The sequence below is a fragment of the Panthera onca genome, chromosome B1 (assembly GCF_046562875.1).
Source record: "Panthera onca isolate mPanOnc1 chromosome B1, mPanOnc1 haplotype 2, whole genome shotgun sequence".
NCBI lineage: Eukaryota > Metazoa > Chordata > Mammalia > Carnivora > Felidae > Panthera > Panthera onca.
This window is the reverse complement of record NC_138342.1, coordinates 165,363,710-165,389,281: the sequence shown is the minus strand read 5'-3', so window position 1 is coordinate 165,389,281 and position 25,572 is coordinate 165,363,710. Positions and strand designations below refer to the sequence as shown.

General features: G+C 38.3%; 1 protein-coding gene across 14 annotated transcripts in view; it reads right to left on the bottom strand.

Annotated features, from left to right (window-relative positions):
- Positions 1–25,572, bottom strand: part of CSGALNACT1 (chondroitin sulfate N-acetylgalactosaminyltransferase 1) — a 341,791-nt gene that overhangs the window by 197,954 nt on the left and 118,265 nt on the right. Inside the window, exon 1 of one of the 14 annotated variants that reach the window (XM_078445490.1) lies at positions 20,023–20,084. The exons of the other annotated variants lie outside the window; for them this stretch is intronic. The gene's annotated coding sequence lies outside the window, so the exon portion shown is untranslated. Of the gene's footprint in view, positions 1–20,022; positions 20,085–25,572 lie in introns of those variants that run through there. 14 annotated transcript variants of the gene reach the window in all.

Genomic DNA, 25,572 nt, shown 5'->3' with positions numbered 1-25,572 from the left:
CCCCATTGGTAGCACCTAACCCAAAGCTTGTGTCAGATGCTCCTTCCCAGTTGCAAGTAGGGCCATCAGAAGGAGCAAAGGTGCTCACATGGGGATCACAAGACACAAAACCTGTCAGAAGAACTCTGGGAAGTAAAAGCTTAAGAGGTGATGACACAGAAACAGAAAAATCTTTTAGGTAAAAGGAGACGTATTACCTATTTTATATTCTAAATAGATGAACAGAGAAACTAAAAGCTATTTCTCTTTAAGTTTTAAAAATACTGTGAAGACCCTGAGGCTTTTATAGTTTTCACAGAGGTAATAAGATAACTAGTCCAAGGTCTAGGAAAACTCCAGTAGAATAAAAAAATGTAGAAAGAAGCAACTGTTATATTGAAGTCAGTAACATCTGTTAACTTTTTACCCTAGGATTCTTAAGAAGGTCAGTAGATTTGGGGCATCTGGGTGGCTCAGTAGGTTAAGCGTCTGACTTCAGATCATAATCTTACAGCTCTTGAGTTCAAGCCCCACATCAGGCTCTGTGATGACAACTCAGAGCCTGGAGCCTGCTTCAGATTCTGTGTCTCTGTCTCTCTCTCTATGCCCCTCCCCTGCCTCAAAAATAAATAAGCATTTAAAAAAAATTTTAATATAATAATTTTTTTAAAAAAGAATATTTCCACAATTTTTTATACCGTTCATGATGTAATGCTACGGACAGTAGACACTATTGGTTGAATCTGTAATTTTCTTCAACATCTTTAGTCTAAAACACAAAACAATAAATCACATACTAACATATATACCAACAAGCCCATGAAGTAAATAGTACACCGTGGCCAATTTCAAGCTATAACATGACCATCACCAAATACAGAGTTTGTAAGAAATGCACAGTCGCATACTACTATATTATATTTCCATCGTACAGGTACTGCACTGTTGCACATCTACAAACTTCTTTTCAATTCCTTCATCCAGGTCATCAGCAAAATGTGCCCCTGTTTGTTGAACTTGACAAAACACGATTGCTGTTTTATTGTGCAGGAATCATAAATACCCATGTCTGGGTGCTGAGATGCTTATAATTCCAAGGATTATCTTTATTAAACTTGGCCCCTGTTCTAAGAAATGACCTCACTCAATGGCGTAATTGAGCCAGTTTATATTGACTCACAAGAGATAATTATCACATTTTCAAGAATTTTGCAAGCTGGTTGTTAAACACAACCATTATTAAAAATAAATCATAAAAACTTATAATTAAATAAATTATATTTAACATTTTTAAAAAGATATTAAATATTCCAGGTTCATTACTTCCCATTAATTTTTCCACATTTTACCACTATCTGTGCTCTTGGAGTTATTCAAAATACATTAAAAGAGTAGTACAGGGGCGCCTAGGTGATTCAGTCAGTTAAGCATCTGACTTCAGCTTCAGGCCATGATCTCATGGTTCATGGGTTTGAGCCCTCTGTCCGGCTCTGTGCTGACAGCTCAGAGCCCAGAGCCTGATTTGCATTCTGTGTCTCCCTCTCTCTCTGCCCCTTCTCCGCTCGTGGTCAGTCTCTCCCTCTCTCAAAAATAAAACAAACATTAAAATAAAAAAAGAATAGTACAATAGTCTGGGAGGATTATATATGGAACTAAGGTATTCTAGTTATAAATTTCTAAGGTCCTTGTATTGTCCAGGAAGTGGTAAAAATACTAATTTGTATTAGCCTTAATGAGTCAAATATGAATGCTGTACCCTCTCCAAAAGAAAATAGAAATTTGTATAAGTAATAAGCCAATACAAGAGAGGGAAAAATGGAAAAGTAAAAATTACCTAATTGAAAATGAGGCAAGAAAGGAGGAAAAACAAACAAGAATGCGTGTGGAAAATCGAAATAGTAAGATGGTAGATTAAAACCCAAAGAGAGTTCATTAAAGGCAAACAGACTAAATCATCTAATTGAAAGACAAAGATTAACAAACCAGATACACAATGAAACTTAACTATCCTGCTTTTAAGAGACATAATTTAAATATAAAGATAGTGTTTGACAGTAATGGGATTAAAAAGAAGCATGCAAACACTAACCCAAAAAAAGCTGGAAGAGCTCTATTAATCAAAGTACACTTTAAGAAAAGACAAACCACTGGGGTGCCTGGGTGGCTCAGTCAGTTAAGCATCTGACTTCAGGTCATGATCTTATGGTTTGTGAGTTCAAGCCCTGCATCAGGCTCTGTGCTGATAGTTCAGGGCCAGGAACCTGCTTCGGATTCTGTGTGTGTGTGTGTGTCTTTCTCTCTGCCCCTCCCTGCTCACTATCTCTCTCTCTCTCTCTCAAAAGTAAATAAACATTTAAAAAAAAAAATTTAAAGAAAAGACAAACTATTGTTATCAGACCTATATAACAATTCTGTATTTTGTACGCATGTAATAATATGGGCTCAAAATATATAAAGCAAAGAGTGAAGGAACCAAATGGAGAAATAATATTAGCAGTAATCCATAATCAGAGTGAGATATTTTAACACAACTCTCTCAGGAGCTAGTAGAACAAACAGGAAAAAAAAACACCAATATTTCTATCCTTTTACTTTTAACTTTTCTACATCCTTAATTTAAGAAGTGTCTATTATTAGCAGCATAAAGTTGGTCTGACACATTTTTTTAATTAAATACTATCAACACTCTTGAAAACTAGACCTAACATCTGTAGACTATGCATCATTTCCAGGAGTAAATAGAATGTGTACAGCAATTGACCACATGCTGGGCTAGAAAGCATGTCTCAACAAATTGCTCTAAAGACTGAAATTACATAGAGTGGGTTCACTGATTACAGTAAAATTAAGCCAGAAATCAATAACAAAAAGAACTGGAAAACCCCCAGGTGTTTGGATATTAACCAATAAACTTTTAAATAATTCATGAATTATTAAACTATTTAGAACTGAAAGATAATGAAAATATAAACCCTTCTAGAGGGAAAACCCCTAAGCCAAGAAGGGTCTTTTGATCCATTCACTGAAAGTGGTAACGTATCTATTCCCCTCAGTGATGTGCTGACCTGAGAAATCTGTCATTTTTATTAAAAACCATGTATTGGCCTGTGCCTAGAAAAGAGACCTCTACCTGATTCTAGGTCTAGGAGGTTATTGGAGGCAAATAGTTAAATACTTTAGATCTGGACCCTGGGTAGCTACCCCATGGAACACAAGAATCTTCTATTTTACAGTGAAAGATGGTGTGGTTAATTATGTGCCAAAGACCCTTTGTCTTTCCTTCCAATGCCCAGCATTACTCTCCCAGTGGGCAAATGCCGTCCCCCCTCCCCCCCCCCCCCCCCCGCAACCTAGACTATTTGGACCACCTCCTCAACAGTATACATATTCTGAGATTCTATACCTTCTGCCACTCTGGCTCCTGATGGCTCTTATCCTGTTTTCTGATGCTTGAGAATTACACCTATACATAAAACTTACATAAGACCACAAATATATAAAACCTACAAAAATACTGTGGTTTGAAAAAAAATTTTTATTCCCCACAAATGAAGATCTCCTTGTGCCAGAGCCTCCTACTAAATTGATTGTATGCTTTATAATGTATTTCCTATCATTTACATAAATCATAAAGTCTTTAGAATAGTATAACAATTACGATATTCAAAAGATGATTTTAAGTTTCTAAACACCCAACAGTAACTCAGGGACTCAAGCTGCCACCATCTTCCTGCTTCAGTGTCATTCAGGTATCTTGCAGCCAGCAGAAGCAGAGCACCCAGGGAGGTCAAATCAAACCCTTAACCATCTCAGCCTGGAAGTGACACACACAGGTCATGCAAAATTTCCATCAGCCAGAATTAAGTCACATGACCCTACCTCACTGCCAAAGACAGTCCTCCCAGTGATCAGGAGAGAAGTGAAATAGTTTATTGAACATATAACACAGTCTCTGCCTCAAATTCATACCAAACCTTATAATCTAGTAGAGAGGAAAGGAAGAAAGGAAGTAGCATCCACTGATTTGGAGTACCAAGTTTAATGCCAAGAACCTTGCACACACTCTTTTTAAACAAAAACACTGTGAGCCAGACACCATTATCCCCACTTTATACCTGGAGAAACTGAAGCATAAAGTTAAACCCTAAGTGAGACGTTAAACCCTCATCTATGACTCCAGGGCCCGTGTTTCCAGATGGGCACAGGTTGCTCATAGTGTGGGCCACAGCCCACCTATGCCACAGTCACTTGAGAGGCCTTTGCAGAGCCCCACACCACACTCACTGAACAAGAATCCCCAGAGTGCAGCACCCTGCACTTTTAAAAAAAGCTTCCAAGGGGATTTTATACTATTGATCATTTTATCTCTGAAATACAACAGTGACATTCTAAATAATCCTTTTCAAGAAAGTAGAAAATGAATGGAAAAGAGATAAGATTCAGTTGATGTAAGAGAGGCCTTGTGGAAAATTGAAAATCCTACAGACTCTGGAGTCAGAGGCCATGGATGCTGGTCCTACACCAATTAACCTCCTGAGTGACCTCAAGAAGTCACTTACCCTCACTGAACCTGTTCCAAAGAAAGATTACATTTTCTCCACTGAAAAATGTTGGCATCGGGCTAAATAATCTCTTAAAGCCCCCTTTGGTTCTACAATAATGTGAGAACTATGAAGTGAGCCAACAAAACAAATACAGAATAAGAAAGTAATAACAGCATTTAAAATAATAGCTAATCCCAGCAAGGCTTTTTGTAGATATAGACAAACTTCCTCTAAAATTTACATGGAAAGGCAACAAAACTAAAATAACTAAAAAAAAAAAAACAATGTTGAAAGAGAAGAATAAAGTTAGAGGAATCACAATACCCAATTGTAAGACTTACTATATAACTACAGTAATCAAGACAGTGTGATATTGGCAGAGGAACAGACAGAGAAATCAATAGAACAGACTTAAGAAGCCAGAAATAGCTTTACATAAGTATAGCCAATGGATTTTTTACAAAGACACAAAAGCAATTGAATGGAGAAAGAGGAGTGTTTTCAACAAATGGTATTAGGACAACTGGCTATCCATCTGCAAAAAACAAAAATGAAGAAGAAAGAATTTCAATCTAAACTGAACACCTTAAACAAAAATCAAAATCAAAATGGATCCTGGGTCTAAATGTAAAAATGTAAAACTTTTAGGAAAAAACATAGGGGGGAAATCTTCATGATTTAAGGTTAGGCAAAGAAATCTTACATTTGTTTTAAGTTTATGTATTTATTTTGAGAGAGAGTGTGTATGTGAGTGGGGTGGGCAGAGAGAGGAGAGAGAAAATTCTAAGCAGTCTCCACACTGCCAGCACAGAGCCCTGGCACAGGGTTTGAACCCACAAACTATGAGATCATGACCTGAGCAGATATCAAGAGTCAGATGCTTAACTGACTGAGCTACCCAGGCGCCCTAGGTAAAGAAATCTTAGACGTAACACTAAAAACATGATAAATGAAAGAAAAAATAAATAAGGCCTTTTGCTCTGTAAAAGATCTTATGAAGAGGATGAAAAGACAGGCCACAAGAAGGGAGAATGTATCTGCAAATTACATATTTAACAAAGGACTTGTATTCTGAATATATGCAGAACTTTCTAAACTCAATAGTAAAAAAAAAAAAAAAAGGAACTTTATTTTTTTCATGTTTATCTATTTTGAGAGAGTGTGAGCAGGGGAGGGGCAAAGAAAGCAGGAGAGAGAGAATCCCAAGCAGGCTCAGCACTGTCAGCACAGAGCCCGACACAGGGTTCAATCCCTTGAACTGTGAGATCATGACCTGAGCCGAAATCAAGAATGAGATGCTTAACCAATTAAGCCACCCAGACACCCCTCCAAATAAGAACTTTAAACATGGGAAGAAGACTTGAACAGACCTTTGAAAGAGAATATATGGATGGTAAATGAGTACATGAAAGGATGTTCAATATCATTACCACTAGAGAAGTACAAATTAAAGCCACCGTGAGATACAATTTCACATCTACTAGAACAGCCAAAATAAAAAATAGTGATAACCACAAATTCTGGCAAGGATGCAGAAGAAATAGATCTCTCATACATTGCTGGTAAGAATGTAAAATGGTACAGCCACTAGAGAAAACAGTTTGACAGTTTTTTTTAAAGATAAGCATATACTTAATATAATGACTCAGCAATCATACTTTCAGGTATTTATCCTCTGAGAAACGAAAACATGCTCACCCAATATGTACATGAATTTCTATAGCAGCTTTATTTTGTAATAGCCAAATTTTGACAATATCCCCAAATGTCTTTCAAGGAGTAAATGCGTAAACAAACAGTGGTACACCCAAGCAATGGAATACCAGTCAGTGATAAAAAGGAACAACCTGCTGATATATGGACATCTTGGATGGATCTCAAGGTCATTCAGGATACCGAGTGAAAAAGATCAGTCCTAAATGGCATGATTCCGCCTGTATGACATTCTCAAAAAAGTGATGGCAACCAGGTCAGTGGTTGCCTGGAATAGGTGTGACTATAAAGAGATAGCCTTTGTGGAAATGGAACAATGCTGTATCCTGACTGTGTTGGTGGTTACATGAATCTAGACAATAAGGTTTCACAGAACTATACACACATACACATGAACATATAAAGGAAAGCATGACAAAACTGGTAAAATCTGAATAAGGTCTATCATTCAGTTATTAGTGTTAGATCAATGCCAATTTCCTGGCTGTGATAAAGTATTTTAATTATGGGAGATATCATTGACTGAATCTGGGGAAAGGATATGTGGGAACTTTCTGTACTATTTTTTTTTCAGCTTCTTGTGAGCCTAAATGATTTCAAAATAAGTTTTAAAATAGCTGATATTTGTTGAGTACTCTGTGTAGCCATACTGTTTGGAGAGCTATATATATACATAAATATTTTATACTTAAATATTTACAGTAGATACTGCATTCCTCCCATTTTACAGACGAGGAAACTGAGTTTCAGAGATGTGAAGTAATTTGGGCAAGGACACAGTTGGTGAGTAACAGAGGTTGGACTCAAACCCAGAAAGTCCATTTCCAGGGCCATCAGTCTTAGTCAATAAGCAATGTTTTTTTAAGAAAAAAGAAAGCAGGACAAGGAAAAGGTCAGAATGGGAGTCAATTATGCAGAGGAAAAGAAAAAGAACACAGAAAGACAAAATAAAATGAACAAGGCAAGTGAAGCTCCGGGGAGGGGGTCTTTCTGGCACCTTCCTTGTGTGTCAGTCCCCTTGGAAAATACACCTGTTTTGACACTGTAATTCCAAAAGACCAAGGAGAAGCTGGAGAAAGTAAGAAACATTTTCAAAGATATATTAAACAGCTCCTCTTAGAACAGTTCAGAGTAATTGAAGTTATTTAATCTAGAGGAAGTCAAGAAAGTAGTTTAATCACCACCTTATGAAGGTTTTTGAGAGAATGTCCAGAGGACAAAAGAAAAGAGACTTAAACTGAAAAAAGATTTAATTTGACATTAAAAATGTTTTCCTGACCATTTGAGAAGGGATAAAACTAGGACGTATTAGAGGGCAGTTGACTCTTTCTTCTGAGACCTTCAAGAAGGATAGAATAAAACTGGCAGTTCATTCCACTAAATATTAAACCTGGCAGACAGAGCAGCCTGCCCTGTGCCAGGACCAATAAAAGGCACTTTACACATGTTATCTTTTTAATCAGCTAAATCAGGTGTAGTCATTCCCATTTTATAGATAAGCAAACTGAGCGTCAGAGGGGCTGAGTCCCGTGTAAGACCCTTCAGCTGCCCAGGGATGGACAAACCCAGGTAGCTCTGCCTTCACCATCCAGGTCTTTCCACTATATTACACACACTGCTAAGCTTGGAGACTTATGGACTTGGAGGGTCCCCTGCCTGCTGGCATAAAACTGGATCAATATGGTGCCTTCCAGCTGCAAAACTATCTATCTCTCAAAGTGCTACTAACCTGATTTTACATCAGCTCCATCCCCACTCATCTCTATCATGATCTTCTTTTAGAAACACACTTTTCTCTAGGACATTAACCTATGTTTCTCATTATCATCTCCTAAACAAGTGTGATGACCTCCATTTTACAGGCAAGAGAAGTCAAACTGCCCAGCAAGTAAAGCATGGAATCAAAACTGTGTGTGAGTGAAAAGAGACTCAGGAGCTGAGAAGTGCAACCTCCTGGAGATTTCAAAATGGAACCAGAACAGCCCAATGCAAGCCATGGAGAATAACGTCCCTAGAGGGCTCTTCCTATCCAGCCAATAGCAGTCACTGACTACCCAGCCAGTTTGTTTATCCTTTCATTACTAAAAGCCATTTCGGTTCCTTCCAGTTTTTGGCAATTATGAATAAAAGTGCATATTTTATATGCACACATATTTATGTGCAGGTTTCTGTGTAAACATAGTTTTCAATTCATTTAGGAGCATGATTGCTGGGTCATATGGTGAGAAGTGGGTGTTTAGCTTTGCAAGACACTGCAAATTGTCTCCTGGAGTGGCGGCTGTACCATTTTGCATTTCCAGTAGTAATGAATGAGAGTTCCTATTGTTCCATGTCCTTACCAGCACTTAGTGTTGTCACAGTTTTAGATTCCATCCATTCTAAAATGTGTGTAGTGATATCTCACTGTGATTATACCCCAACATGTTCATTGTAAAGCACACAGTTCAGCTCTTTAAAGTAAAAAGTCCTAACAAACTACATAATAAACTGTCATAATTCCATCCATAACTGTCATTCTCAGAAATTCCAATCAAATAGGAAGTATCTGTTAAGACACATGAAAAGATGCTCCACATCACTCATAATCAGGGAAATATAAATCAAAACCAAAATGAGATACTACATCACACCTGTCAGAATGGCTAAAATTAACAACTCAGTCAACAATAGATGTTGGCAAGGATACGGAGAAAGGGGAACCCTTTTACATTGTTGGTGGGAATGCAAACTGGTGCAGCTACTCTGGAAAAACACTTTGGAGGTTCCTACATATTAAAAATAGAACTACCCTGTGGCCCACAATTGCATTACTAGGTATTTATCTAAAGGATACAAAACTGCTGATTTGAAGGGGCACATGCACCCCAATGTTTATAGCAGCACTATCAACAATAGCCAAATTACACATAGAGCCCAAGTGTCCAGTGACTGATGAATGAATAAAGAATATTACTTGGCAATCAAAAAGAATTAAATCTTGCCATTTGCAACTACGTGGATGGAACTAGAGTGTATTATGCTAGGCAAAATAAGTCAATCAGAGAAAGATAAAATATCATATGATTTTAATCATATGTGGAATTTAAGAAACAAAGCAGATGAACACAGGGGAAGGGAAGCAAGAATAAGATAAAAACATAGAGGGAGGCAAACCATAAGAGACTCTTAAATACAGGGAACAAACTGAGGGTTGCTGGAGGGGTGTTAGGTGGGGGGGAAGGGCTAAACGGGTGATGGGTATTAAGGAGGACACTTGTTGGGATGAGTACTGGGTGTCATTTCTAAGTGATAAATCACTAAATTCTACTCTTGAAATCATTATTACACTATCTGGTAACTAACTTGGATTTAAATAAAATTAAACAAACAAAGAAGTATCTGTTAAGAGAAAAAAAAATCCTTTAAAACAATTCCTATTGCTGAAGGTAGGGCTGGTATTACTTGGTACCTGAGTTTGAAAAAGCCAATGCAAAATTTGTCCCTTCATCACTAATATACTAAAATGATCTTTTAAAGGCATGAGGGTGCCTGAAATATAGAGATAAAATTATCTTCTCTTGATGACCAGCCACATAAAGGCATTTTCTTTGACATTGTTGAATTTGTCTTTGTTTAATAAAGTTCTTCTCAAATTTAAATAAACATTGCACAGTCCTAAGTTGTTCTGTACTATTTCCAAGCCACTAAAAGTTATGGGTAGAAGAGGGGAGGGAGGTCTTGGTTTTTTCTTATCCTATAGCTTATCCAGATGTTCCAACACTTTTATGGAAACAGGAGCAGCAGAATAATGAGCAGAAAGCCTCTGCTGTCTACTATTATTACACCTGCTATGGCTTGAACTTTCCAAAAATCATAGATACTTTCTGACTATATTTATTTCAAAGCAGCATCTCACACCTGCATGTTTACATAATGGTTTTGATGTTCATTAACTCTACAAAGATTCAGGCAATAAAGTGCAAAACAAAATTCTTGAAGAAAGAGAAGTCATTCAATTTCATAATTTTTGCAAACATGTGAATTTTGTGTTATGCATTTATGATGATGAAACATAATAAAAAGTCCCATAACACATCTACCTTGAAAAAATATTAGCAAGCATCTGAAATTTTTAAATGGCCCTTTTTATGTTCCCATTTTTAACAAACAAGATATAACCATATGAAACAAGTGCTTTCTCCTCAACTCTGGATCTGTAGTTTATAGCAGCTCCTCAAAGCCTTGGAAATAGTCCATAATTAGGTGGCAAGGATGTCTGAAAGTTTTTCCAAGCCAAATGGCAAAGCATTTAAGAGAAGGATCAAAAAAGCATTTGTCAGGAATAAGCATAACATTTGGACTACCTTTCTTTGTGTTTTTATCACTGCATTTTGGAGGGTACAATCAAATACTTCTGTTATTAACCACTGGCTACATACCAGCATTGATTCTAAGTGTCCCCAAATTTTTTATGGATATATCCTCTAGGGTAACTTCAAAAAAAAAGCTGAAACACCCACACTTTAGTAGTGCTAAGAAAATTCCTCTCATTTTTTTGCTGTCAACCTAAGCAAAGTGACCATGCATTCTGCTGAGAAATTTTTAAAGGGGAGTTTGGAGGCTGGTAAAAGACAGCCAGACTTTTAAAAAGTTTCCAGTGAGGGACATCTGGCTTAGAGGATACTTGATTATCACTGCTGAATTGAAGGTGTCTTCTCCAGGTGAGCCATATAGCCTCACTAATCATGGTGTGGATCTCCTGGATAGGTGAGCTGCAGATGTTTAATATAGTACAAGTAACTGGGAGATTTTTGTAATCCACTCCTTTCCTTTTTCATTCTATAGCTTAATAAACATACTACTTCCATCTACACCAAAAATGTGAAATTTTCTAGCACAGATGTGTTATGGGTTGAATTATGTCCCCCCAATAAAGGTATGTTGAAGTCCTAAGCTCTAAGCTTCAGAACATGACCTTATTTAGAAAGAGTGTCTTTGAAGATGCAATGAGGTCATACTAGAGTAGGGTAGGTCCCTAATCCAATATGTCTGGAGTCCTTTATAAGAGGACAATGTGAAGACACAGGGAAAGAATGTGAAGACACAGATTGGAGATGGTGCTGCAAACTCAACAGCCACCACTAGCAGCTACAAAGAGGTTTTGGAGGAAGGTTTCAAAGGTTTTGGAGGAAGTATGGCACTGTTGACACCTTTCAGACTGACAAATTTCAGACTTCTAATCTCCAGATTTGTGAGACCATACATTTCTGTTGTTTTAAGTCACTCAGTTTGTGGTAATTTGTTGTAGTAGCCTTAGGAAACTAATACATACCATGATCATATCGCTGGAATGCAAGGGTCACTCAACATACACAAATCAATGTGATACACCACAAAAATAGAACAAAAGATAAAAACCATAAAAACCATCTCACTAGATGCAGAAAAAGCATTTGACAAAATATAATGCCCTCTCATGATAAAAAACACCTTAAAATTGGGTACAAAAAGAATATACATTAACACAATAAAAGCCATATATGACAAGCCCACAGCCAACATCATACTCAATGGTGAAAGATTAAAAGATTTTCCTCTAAGATCAGAGACAAGAAAAAGATGCCCACTCTCAGCACTCCTATTCAACATAATATGGGAAGTCATAGCCAGAGTAATCAGGCAAGAAAAAGAAATAAAAGGCATCCAAATAGGAAATGAAGAAATAAAACTGTGTTTATGCACAGATGACATGGTCTTAGATATAGAAAATCCTAAAGATTCCATCAAAAAATTTCTAGAACTAACCAGCAAATTCAGTAAAGTTGCAGGATACAAAATCAACACATAGAAAATAGTTGTATTTTTATATACTAACAACAAAACATCTGAAAAATAAGAAAACAATCCCACTGACAATAGTATCAAAAACAATATAATACTTAAGAATAAATTTAACCAAGGACATGAAGGATCTATACAGTGAAAACTGTAAGACTTTGTTGAAAGAAACTGAAGAAGACACAAATTGAGAGATATTCCATGTTCATGGATAGGATGAATTAGTATTGTTAACATGTCCCCTATTACCCAAAGCCATCTATAGATTCAATGCAATCCCTATCAAAATTCCAATGCCATTTTTCAAAGAAATAGAAATCTTAAAATTTGTATGGAGCCAAAAAAGACCCCAAATGATCAAAGCAATCCTGAGAAAGAAGAGCTAAGCTGGAGGCATCACACTTTATTTCAAACTATATTTTGATGACTATAGTCACCAAACAGTATGGTACTGACATAAAAATAGACACATAGACCAATGTAGTGGAATAGAGAGCCCAGAAACAAACCTACACATAAACAGCCAATTAATACTTACCAAGGGAGTCATAAATACTCAATGGAAGAAAAAGTAGTCTCTTCATAGATGGTACTGAGAAAACTGAATAACCACATGCAGAAGAATGAAATTAGATCCCTACCTTACACCATTCACAAAAAGAGCTTGAAATGGACTGAAGACTTAAATTTAAGACCTCAATGCATTAAACTCCTAGAAGAAAACATAGAAGAAAAAGCTCTTTGACATTTGTCCTGGCAGCAATTGTCTGGATATGACACCAAAATAAATAAGTGAGATTACATGAAACTAAAAAGCTTCTGCATAGCAAAGGAAATCAACAAAATAAAAAGGCAACCTACTACATAGGAGAAAGTATTCACAAATCATATATCTGATAAGGGCTTAATATCCAGAACTCATACAACTCAATAGAAAAAAAAACAATCCAATTTTAAAATAGAGAAACTCAATAGACAGGTTTCCAAAGAAGACATCCAAATGGCCAACAGAAGATGTGATATATATATATATGATATATATATATATGAGATATATATGAGATCTTGCCATTTGCAACAACATGGATGTACTTAAATGGCATTATGCTAAGTGAAATAAGTCAGACAAGAAAGACAAATACCATATGATTTCACTTGTATGTGGAATCTAAAAGACAAAACAAACTAAAAAACAAAAAACAGACTCAAATACAGAGAACAAATTGGTGGTTGCAAGAGCAGAGGTGGGTGGAGGGTTGAGAGAAATAGATAAAGGGGATTAAGAGGTAAAATTTTCTAGTTATAAAATAAATAAGTCACAGAGATGAAAAGTACAGCATAGGGAATATAGTCAATAATATTGTAATAACATTGTTGGATGACTACAATTTTCATGGTGAGCACTGAGTAATGTATAGAATTATTGAATCAGGGGCGCCTGGGTGGCTCAGTCGGTTGGGCATCCGACTTCGGCTCAGGTCATGATCTTGCGGTCCATGAGTTCAAGCCCCGCGTTGGACTCTGTGCTGACAGCTCAGAGCCTGAAGCCTGTTTCAGATTCTGTGTCTCCCTCTCTCTCTGACCCTCCCCCATTCATGCTCTGTCTCTCTCTCCGTCTCAAAAATAAACAAATGTTAAAAAAAAATTTTTTTAAAGAATTGTTGAAACAATATGTTGTATACCTGAAACTAACATAACACTGTATGTTAATTACACTTCAATTAAAAAACAAAATATAAGTTTTAAGAAATGTCCAACTGGTATATGAAAAGGTACTCAACATCAACTAATCATCAGGGAAATGCAAATCAAAACCACAAGGATATATCACTTCATACTTGTTAGAATGGCTATCCTCAAAAAGTCAAGAAGTAACAAGTGTTGGTGAATATATGGAGAAAAAGGAACCCTAGTGTACTATCAATGGGAATGCAAATTGGTACAGCCAACTATGGAAAACAATAAAGAGGTTCCTCAAAAAAGTAAAAATAGAACTACCATATGATTCAGCAAATCCCACTTCTGATTTCAGTATCTTGTAGAGATATCTGCCCTCCCATTTTCATTGCAGCATTACTCATAGTAGCCAAGAGGAAACAATGTAAGTGCTAGGCAACAGATGAATGGATGTGTTATACATATAAAGTGGAATATTATTCAGCCACGGGAAAGAAGGAAATCCTATTTGGCAACAACTTGGATGGACCTTAAGGACACTGTGCTGAGTAAGTCAGAGAAAGATAAATACTGAATGGTATCACTTAATATGGAATCTAAAAAAGCTGAACTCAAAGAAAACAAAGAGTAGAATGGTGGTTACCAGGAGTTGAGGGGTGGGGGAAGCAGAGAGGTGTTGGTCAAAGGGTACAAACATCTAGTTTTAAGATTAACAAGTTCTGGCATAATTGAAGAAATACAATACATTTGAAACCTTTAAAAAAAAAAGATTAACAAGTTCTGGGAATCTAATGCACAGCATGGTGATTACAGCCAATAATATTGTACCATATACTTGAATGTTGCAAAGAGAGTAGTTTTTTAAATGTCCTTATATATATATATATATGTATACACATGCACATACACACACATATACACACAATGGAATATCATTCAACCATAAAAGAATGAGGAAATCTTGCCATTTGTGACAAAATGGATGGGCCTCGAAGGCAATATGCTAAGTGACAGAAGTCAGATGGAGAAAGACAAATCCTGTATGATCTAACTTACATGTGGAATCTAAAATAACAAACAAAAAACAGACTCACAGAAAGAGATCAGACATACCGCCAACCAGAGGCAGAGGGTGGGGGAGGGGAATTGGAGGTTCATGACGACTACAATTAGCACTGCTGTATGATATACGGGAAAGTCATTAAGAGAGTAGATCCTAAGAGTTCTCATCACAAGGAGAATTTTTCTGTTCTTCTTTCTTTTCATTGTATCTACATGAGATGATAGATGTTAACTGAATCCAGTGTGGTCATCATTTCACAATACATGTAAATCAAACCATCACTCTGTACACCTTAAACTTATAGAGTAACATATATCACTTATTTCTCATTAAAACTCGATTTAAAAGAGAACATTAAAATATGCTCACCACAAAAAAGGAGCAATATTATGTGACGAGAAGGAAGTGCTAGCTAATGTTATGGCCGTACTTGTTTTGAAATCTATAAAATGTATCAAATCAACACGTTGTCTATCTTAAACTTACACAATGCAATGTATCAATTACATCTCAATAAAGCTAGGGGAAAATAAAAATAAATCACCACAAAAAGAAAACTGATAATATACTATTTGCAACATGGGTTCTGGAGCCAGATGGAGGTTAAACCCCGCTATCTGGACAAACTGTCATGGCATTCAAAGCTCCTCTAAGATTGGGGCCCAGGCTTGATGTAGTAACTCCCTCCCCAGGAGCTAGAATCCTGTCCAGACCCAGAGTTGGTACTTTGCTACTTGTCCCCACATTTCCCTTAGCAGGAACACAGCCTCCAGAGATACTGCCTAGAGGTCTATGGGCACAGCCCATGGAGGACCTCCAAGGACTTGTGAGATCGTTTTCTCTGTGTCTGATGTTTAACAAACACAAAATAAGCTGGGAAATTGATAACTTCCCCTTAAAAATTAAATGTGCCTGTGATATTATATGTCATATTTATTAATCCTACAAATACATTTGTTACTTTTATACATATAAAATACATTTGGCTGGAAAGTTGCTGGTATGGATTGAATTGTATTCATCCAAAGTTCCTATCTTGAAGCCCTAAACCCCAGTGTAACGGTATTTGGAGATGGAGCCTTCAGAAGGTACTTAGGATTAGATGAAGTCAAAAGGATGATGCCCTCATGGTAGGATAGGTGCCCTCGTGAGAAGAGACAGCAGAGCACACCCCACCACCCCGCATTCTCTTTCTCTCCACCATGTGGGGACACAAGAAGGTGGCAGTGTACAAACCAAGAAGAAAGTCCTCACCAGAAAACCAGCATGCTGGCACTTGGACTCCCAGCCTCCAAAACTGTGAGAAATGACATTTTGTTGATTAAGCCTCCCAGTCTATGATATTTTGCTATGGTAGCTGGAGCTGACTAAGACAGCTGCCATATATAAATAAGAACATGACTTAGCAATGTGATGAGAACATCTCCAAGTCAGTAATGATAATCAGGTATCAGTGGGGTCAGAACTCCCTCACTGGAAATTTTAGGTGTTTTAAGTACCAGAAATGTCTACCTAAATGTGTTTATATTAAGTCACTGTGCTCCTTTGCTCTCAATAATAAATAAGTTCTGTTTATTTCATGTTTCACAGCACTCCCTGTGCCCTGAGGTTGGCCAGGGACCCGCAGAACAGGAAGGGAGGGAGAAGAGGGCTGTCCATCTTCTCCCAAGGACACACTGGTTGGAAAGCTCTGGGCTGTGGCCGGGCACCTGCCTGAACCTCACAGAACCTGTGGAGGCCATGGCTCATTGCAGTCATGGACTTGCAGTGAATTGAGGCTGCTTCTCTGTCCAGCTCCCCTGATGCACACTCCCCATCTATGGCTGCGTCAGCCAACTAATGCTGCTCCCTGTGCATCCAGGGACACCGCTCCAACTCCTCAGCATGCTGTGGTCACGTCATAAAGGGACAGGCAGCAGAGCACAGATGTGAGGCATTTGCAGTGGGCCAGCTAGGAAGTCTTTCCACTCTCCCCTTCATCTTTTCACAGCTCTGCTCCTTTTGAACTTTATAGAGGAATTCTCACACAATTTGTCAAATTTCACAGTAGAATTCCCAGAAATGATATATAAGAGATGCCAGAACCCCAGGAAAAAAATAATGAAATCAGCACCATTTTTGCATAGTTGGGTTCGCTTCAAAAGAAGAGCTAACCTCCAGGTACCTGGGTGGCTCAGTCCATTAAGTGTCCGACTTCAGCTCAGGTCAGGATCTCACAGTCCAGGAGTTCAAGCCCTGTGTCAGGCTCTGTGCTGATAGCTCGGAGCCTGAAGTCTGTTTCAGATTCTGGGTCTCCCTCCCTCTCTGCCTCTCCCCCACTCACGCTCTTTCTCTGTCTCTCAAAAATGAGTAAATGTTAAAAAAATTTTTTAAAAAAGGGCTTTTAAATTTTCTACTTGTTTCTGCCTCTGAAAAGTATCGACAGGTCCCAGAAAGACATGATTGGCTTATTCTTTTTTATATATCTGAACAACACCATCTGGCCAAAATCAGCCTCCACAGTAGTTGAGATCCCCTGGGGCCACCTACACATAGCCAATAGTACTTTCCCCAACTTTATGGAGATCTTCGTAACATCCTTCTAGAATTGTCTACTCAAAATGAATAGCTTGACAGTCCTCTCAGAGGTTTTATGAAGTTTTTTACCTTGATTATGTAATGCATCATTTCCTACCATTTGAATATGGATGCTTTCATAGGCTAATCAGAGCCTTGAGACAACGGTTTCAAATGTATCATTTATGACATAAAGCAATGACTTACTTCTGTCCTCTATTCTCATTACAATGTCCTAAGGAAACTGTTCTGCCTTAAAGGCTCTCTTTTCTAGTTGATATGCAAACCCCTCCTTTTCCATGAAAAACCTTAATTTTCTCACGTTAGAGTTGTTGATTTTCGTATTTAGTAATAACGGCCATCATTCTTTTTTATTTACCCTCTGCAGTTGGTAAGATTTTTATTTTACTGTTTTCCTTTCCACTTTATGATAATGTTCTCTTTTTTTGGTATGATAATGTCACAAGCCTAATTTTCCCTTCTGTTGGGTCTTGATTATTCCCCCCAAAGGCTGATATTTAAAATGAAAGCATTTAAAACTTAATGTTAGCACAATGGTTATGTGGTCACATGTATATATAGGAAACTAAGCCTACAGATACTGTTAATATTATTCCATGCAAATTAAGTCTAATGCAGCATATGTAGTAAGCAGCTTCCCTTCAGGGCTGATCTAATTGTAAAACTGAGGCTAAAGTTTTTAAAAGGTAATAAGTAAGAGGGAGGGCAAATAACTAGGAACCAGTTTGTCACTGCTGCTGCAGGACTGACTTCTTAGTATCATTTACATCTGAGGCAGAAAATTACAGCTTAAGAATTATACCCATTGAAGGGGGAGGACTTTTCCCTTCTTCCCTTCTAGGTTGTTTGGCTGGTTGAATAATTAAGCTGACATAAAAAAATTAATTTCATATGTATAAGAACCAAAGATATGACATTCAAAGAAGTGACCAAAGCAGGCAGCTTTTATGCCTTTTTGACAAGGAAGTAATAAATTTGACCTGACAAAGGGCTTTGAGGTTGGGTGGTAAATTAGTGAAGAAGTAATAAGGTTTGTTTAGATAGCCCTCTCAGCCCTGAATTCCCTGTCTCTAGTGATAAGGATGCTCTCCTGGTACAGGGAGGTAGCTTTCACAGGAGAGATTTACTTCCTGCCTTCAGGGGGACAAAGAAGGGTTACACTGTCCTTCTTGCAATGGTTGTTTCTCAAATAACTTAAATTCAAAATAATCAATATGCCAAAAAGGCACACTCAGGGGTGGCATATTCAGCTACCTATCACCACTCTATGAGAGTCTACGCTAAATTAACTTGACCAGTTTTGTGTGTGTGTGTTTAATGTTTATTTATTTATTTTGAGAGAGAGAGTGAGTACAAGTGAGCAGGGGAGGGCCAGAGAGAGACAGAGGAAGAGAGAGAATCCCAAGCAGGCTCCATGCTATCAGCTCAGAGCCTGACATGGGGCTCGAACTCACGAACCATGAGATCATGACCTGAGCCGACATCAAGAGTCAGATGCTCAACCGACTGAGCCACCCAGGCGCCCCACTGATCAGTATTTTGTTGTTGTTTTTTAACATATATATCAGAATTTGTACCTCTTACAGACATTAAGCTGACGCTGGCTGGAGGAATCAGGTAAATAGCTCCCTTCAAGGTTATCTGGAGTGAAACTGCAGGTTGAAAGAGATACCGGTTTAACTGAAGCCAAAAAATGGGTTACAGGAAGTGTCAGTTTCAGGGAGACAGGAAGTGGCAGCAGATCAAGCTTAGTGGCTTGACAACCAGCCTAAACTGTCAGGCACTAAGTGGGATTTATCTCTAGCTTCCCAACTCCTAGCATATCCTGAAACACTCTCTGTACCTGAAATGCCCTTCCTGCCTCTCAGCAAAGCACCCTTCAGGTCTCGGCTGGGATGTCAGCTCCTGAGAGAGGCCCGCCTTGACAGCCCCCATCTCACCTGTGTCTACTGCTACAGAAGGCAGAGCTGGGAATGAGAGACAAGGACACCCTGAAGGGAAGAAATGGTTGTGAGGCTGCCCAGGGTGGCAGCCACAGCCCATCAATGCCTACTCGGCTCTGGGTCAACCTAACCGTGGGCCCACCCTTCTTTCTGCCCTGTAAGATTTTTAATCTCACTTGGCTCATTATTCTAATTAATTTTGGTTTTCAGAAGCATTAAAAATTTATCTCAAAGTAAAGTTAAAGAAACTGGAAGAATTGAAAAGGGAGCAGTAGAAAAAAACAATAAAGGGGGAAAGGGTACTTGAAATGCGTTACAAGTGAATGGAATCTAAAGGCACAACAGACTGACCCACCTGGAATTTAAGTAGTTTTAGGAGAGCTTTGTAAGAAGTATTTGTGTAAGGGAACTGAAAGGAACCAGAATAGAAAGGAGGTACAACCAAAGTGGTTCCTTCCCCAAACTGAGACACAGTGTCAATTCACTGCTCACCAGTATGAAAGAGCTGAACCAGGCCTCTGGGAAGCTGTTTTATAAATTCAACAGATTACCATCATTTTTATAGACCACATTCGGATACAAAAGTACATACAAAGACTTACATAACTTCCAAGGTCAGTTAAAACCACAGCATATATAATTTGCCGAAGGCTTTTAACACTGTAAATGCCTCCTTTCTGTGCTCTTTCTCCGAACTTTTATGGCTCACCAATAAAGAGATGTGTCATCATGATCTATTCTCTAATGAATCCTCCCTGTCTGTCCAGGACTCTGAAAAGAGAAAATCAGGAGTAAATGTAAATGTTGTCCTAGCCACTCTAAAAGTACAAAATTAAAGAGGCCTGATACCCTGTAATGAAAATGTTCTACTTAAATGAAATCTCATTTTCAAGGGACCCAACTGCAGAACAATCAACAATAACAGGCTTTATGTCCAAACGGGAGAGGAGGAGAAAGGCATAGCATGCTTGCCCTTGGTTAAGGAGGGTTATATTTAAACAATGAGGAATAAACATGTCTATGAGATGGGGTCTGAGAAAAATATGCTGGGTATTTTTTTTAATTAATGCGAATTCTGCTCCCAAATTTTCACAGAAAACTTTTTCTTTTCTAGTCTAATTATGCATTGCATTATTAACCACTGCCAGGAAGAAGCCAAAGGATTATAAAAATCTATTATATCACATCTAAAACAATGTGAGGCTACGGGTGCCCTCAGTGGACCACACATTCCGGCATGATTGAGATCTGCCAGGTGGGACTGGGGAGAAGAGATGCATTACATCAAGCTTGGGAGATACTCAAAATAGAAGATGAATATTGAGAACCACAACATCACACCAAGTTTTGGGGGACAGGAAGCTAGGGCCAGTGATTTAACACATTTGACAAAAACATTTCCCCCTCCTCCCACAGCTACAAAGGAAGAGGGTTGCTTTTCTTACTAAGGTCACAACAACATGCACCTGTTTTGACTTGAGCCACTCCGTGTCACTATAAACAGATGGCAAAATATTAAAAACCTTCCTGAATTTACAATGACATATCCATCTGGAAATGCTCTTTGGGATACCCACTTTTTAAAAAATTTTTGTTGTTGTTTTCATTTTTTAGAAAGAGTGCAAGCTGAGGAGGGGTAGAGACAGAGAGGGACAGAGGATCCGAAGTGGGGTCTGCACTGACAGCAGCAAGCCTGACATGGGGCTCAAACTCAAGAACCCAGAGGTCCTGACCTGAGCTGAAGTCGGGTGCTCAACCAACTGAGCCACCCAGGCTCCATGGGATACACACTTTTAAAAGAACAGTTTTTGGGGCACCTGGGTGGCTCAGTCGGTTGAGTGTCCAACTTCAGCTCAGGTCATGATCTCACAGCTCATGAGTTCGAGCCCCACGTCAGGCTCTGTGCTGACAGCTCGGAGCCTGGAGTGTGCTTCGGATTCTGTGTCTACCTGTCTTTCTGTCCCTAACCCACTCGCATTCTGTCTCTGTCTCTCTCAAAAATAAATAACATTTTAAAAACAATAACAATAAAAAAAGAACAGTTTTCAAAAAGTTATATAATAAAAAGATAGGGGAAGGAGGGTTAGAAAGTGAGAGCTAATAAATTTAGTTGAAACTTAACATCATTTCAGTAATGAATGTAATGAAATGTCTGAAAAGATTACCCCAATGAAGTTAAGCTTTATATTGTAACAGATAGCATATTCTTTTGTAAGGAAAACACCTAAATGTACCAAGATTATTTGAAGGGTCTACTGGTTTTCTTGTAAGAATCTTGAGGCTTGTTATATGTGATAAATCTGCACAAGACTAATGCACAAAGCAGGTGTCAGTAGTAATATCACCATATCTTTATACAATACCTTATGGCTCTTCAGGTGCTATTATATGCATTACTTTATATTACCATTATAGTAATTATTATTCCCATGTGAGGAAATCAGCCAAGAGAAGTAGCTTAGCTATATGTAAAAGAAAGTCAGTGATGGGATCAGTCCTATAAACCAAGTACCCAAACCCCAAATCCAATACTTCTTTATTCTCCCCTTCACTAAGATCAAGTTTTCTTTAGAAGAAAATTAATTTCCTCAAGAAAGGTAATATTGCATGGTGGTTAAGAGTATGGCTTTGAAAGATGCTCAATATTACTCATCATTAGGGAAATGCAAATCAAAACTATAATGAGATACCACCTCACACCTGTCAGAATGGCTAAAATCAAAAACACAAGAAACAACAAGAACATTGTTTGGCATTGAATGTGGAGGAAAAAGGAATCCTTGTGCATTGTTGGTGGGAATGCAAACTGGCACAGCCATTGTGGAAAACAGTATGGAGGTTCCTCAAAAAGGTAAAAATAGAAATACCCAACAATCCAATAATCACACTACTATTTACCCCCCAAATACAAAAAAACTGGGGTGCCTATGTGGCTCAGTTGGTTAAACGTCCAACTCTCATGTCTAGCTCAGGTCATGATCCCACAGTTCATGAGTTTGAGCCCCATGTTGAGCTCTGCACTGATGGTCTCTCCCCCACTTGTGTGCATGTTCTCTCTCTCAAAATAAATAAGTAAACTTTTTTTTTAAAAATAGCATTTTTTAAAGAATTGTATTTTAAACAATACTAATTCACTAATTCAGAAGGATACATGCACCCCTATGTTTGCTGCCACATATTTACAATAGCCAAATTATGGAAGCAGCCCAAGTATCCATCAATAGATGAATGGGTAAAGAAGATGTGATGTATATACAATGGAATATAATTCAGTCATAAAAAAAAATGAAATCTTTCCATTTGCAACAACATGGATGAAGCTAGAGAGTACTGTATAATGCTAAGCAAAATGAGTCAATCTGAGAAAGACAAATACCATATGATTCCACTCACATGTGAAATTTAAGAAACAAAACAAATTAGCAAAGGAAATAAAAAAGAGAGACAAGCCAAGAAATAGACTCTTAACTATAGAGAACAAACTGATGGTTACTGAGGGGAGGTGGGGGGGGGGGGGGGTAATGGGTGAAACAGGCGAAGGGGATTAAAAGTACACTTACCAAGAAAAGCACTGAGTAATATATAGAATTGTTGAATCATTATATTGTACAACTGAAACTAATATAACACTGCATGTTAACTATACTGGAATTAAAATTTAAAAACTTAATTTAAAAAAAGAGTATGGGCTTTGAAAACAAACAAACCTAAGTACCAGGCTTTGTTCTGCCATACACCAGTTGCATAACTTTGGATAAGTAACCTATCTTCTCTGGGCCTCAATTATATCATCTGTAAAATGGAGATATTTGTATAATGGGCCTATGATAGCTATTATCATTATACATCAACTTCTGGTTTTTCTCTCCTTCCCTGCAAGGGTACTTCCCAGTCCCCCTGCAGTTGGATGGTGTCATGTGACCAGTTCTGACCAATGAAACATGGACAGATGTATGGCATGTTGCTTCCAGATCTGGACAATGAAAAGCACATGCATGACGCTGCAGCCCCACTCTTATCCAGCCTGGGGTTGAGGATGACAAAGTCATGTTGATACTGGAGCAGCCTGGATCACCAAGTCACCTCATCAAGGCCTGCTGCCCAGACTACAGTGCACTTTGCTCTGTTGTGTGAAGCCACTGAAACCATGGCATTGTGACCACAGCATAATCGAGCATATCCTGACTAATACCCTCTTTGTGACTCTTGCTGTGATGATCAAATAAAATTATAAAACAATTATAAAAAATCGGCCCCTACTATTAACATTGTAGAGCGGTTAATTATGAGAACTAGGATTGTAAACTCAAAACACCTAATTTATAGTCCATTTATTCCCTCAACAAATATGTATTGAGTATCTATAATGTGTGAGGCCCCATCTGGGAGCTGAATATAAAGTGATGAACAAGACAGACACTAAGGCTCATAACGTCCCAAGAAATAAATACATCTTTAAAAATCTTCTAGGAACCCCTTTCTGAGGAAGTTTAGACACAATCCTTCAGGAATATATATGGATATGTTCTAATGACTTGGAAAGGAATGAAGCCCTGCCCTGGGAAGGATCTGAACTGTTATAGCACCCATGGTAGCTATACCAATGCCTCAAGTCATTCCACACGTGGGACTCACTGAACCATCCTGCCTGCTAACAAGAGCTCTAAGTGTCCAAGGCACTTGCCAGAAACGATAGAGACACACAGTGAAAGAACTCTGATTTCCATCAAGGATATTCTAGCGAACAAATAGTTTACTAGCATTAAAATCTCACAGTGTACCCTACAGCAATTTGCCAGGTATCCAGTTCACTTTATGAAATGTGTGAGCTGGAGATAGATAGACCTCCTAATATTTTTAATTTCACTGTTTCTTCCTTGATTCTCAAAACTCTACTTTTCATGAGCAGGAAATTTTCCCATAACTCCTCCTCAGAATTGAATTGCTAGAATATTCTTGACTGGACCACTAAACAGTTGCCAGACACATTCTCAATGTAATGGTTTTGAGTCCCTGATACAGCCGTATTTTCTTTTACTTGAGTAAAATGATTACATCTGGAAAGTGTATAAACTTGGACTCAACACTCAAAATCAGTACCCACTGCATCAGAAAAACAACACTATTAATTCTAGGCAGATTCCTGTAGAATTTAACCATGAGGCACTATAGCATTTCTCAGTAGTGGATCTGTCACACTCAAATCTAATTTAAATTCCCAACAACTTTGCTTTAGAAGCTTTTCCATGAAATCTGGTATTTGCCTGACTTGCCTGCTGTAAATTCGATTAACCAAACTCTGCAGGACCTTACACTACTCTTGAATAATTCTACACTTGGAAAAAAACAAACAAAAAAAGATTATGAAACTGCCAGCAAACACCTTTTATATTTCAGAAGGTAAACTTACGAGTTTAAGGCTTAAACTTTGGTTGTTTTTCCTTTCAGAACATCCAAAGGTTGAATTCAAACTCTGGACAATCACATTTTCCAAGGCACAGGAGAGAAGCCCTAATGAAAGTCTATTAGAGTTTGGGACCCACAGGTGAGACTCAGGTTGCTAAACCCAAAACAAAATCTCACTTAGTCCTCTCCTGCCTTTCCTTCAGCAACGATGGAAACATCTGGGGCAAAGGCAGATTCAGTATCATTTTTCTGACTCATCTCTCTAAGTCCCTCAGTACGTGGGGTTTTCGGGTCTCCTGGGACATGGAACCTACTCTCCTTACAAGTAACAGTGACCTGTAGACCCTGTCTATCTCTTCCAACCATCTCTCCTCCTCACATCTCCTTCCTAAACCTTCAGGATACCTAAGTCCCTCCTGGGCTCCCTCCTCACCTGAACCCACCAGACCCACACTCCATGTCCAGTCCTAGGGGAGCCGGCTTTCTCCAGTGACAACAGATGGGAGTTAATGGAATAATAAACCAGATCACACCAGGTTAACAGAAGGCCTTGCTCTGGTTAAGACATCTACTGAACAGCACTGCTTGTGGGGCTGGAGCACAGGGCAGACCCCGGGGACTCCGCCTGAGCCCATCCAGTGGCCCTGCGTGCCCTACTTTGGGGAGGGGTCATCAAAACAAGATGTTGCCTCGAGACCACATGATCCTTCAAAAAGAAGTACTATTTCTTTTTTAAGTTTCATAACACTCACTCAAGGCACTTTTTAAAATGTATAAAAACATTCTGAAATGTAGGAAGAAACAAAACCTATAGATGTTCACTGACATCCTCAGATAAGATCACCTTAAATAA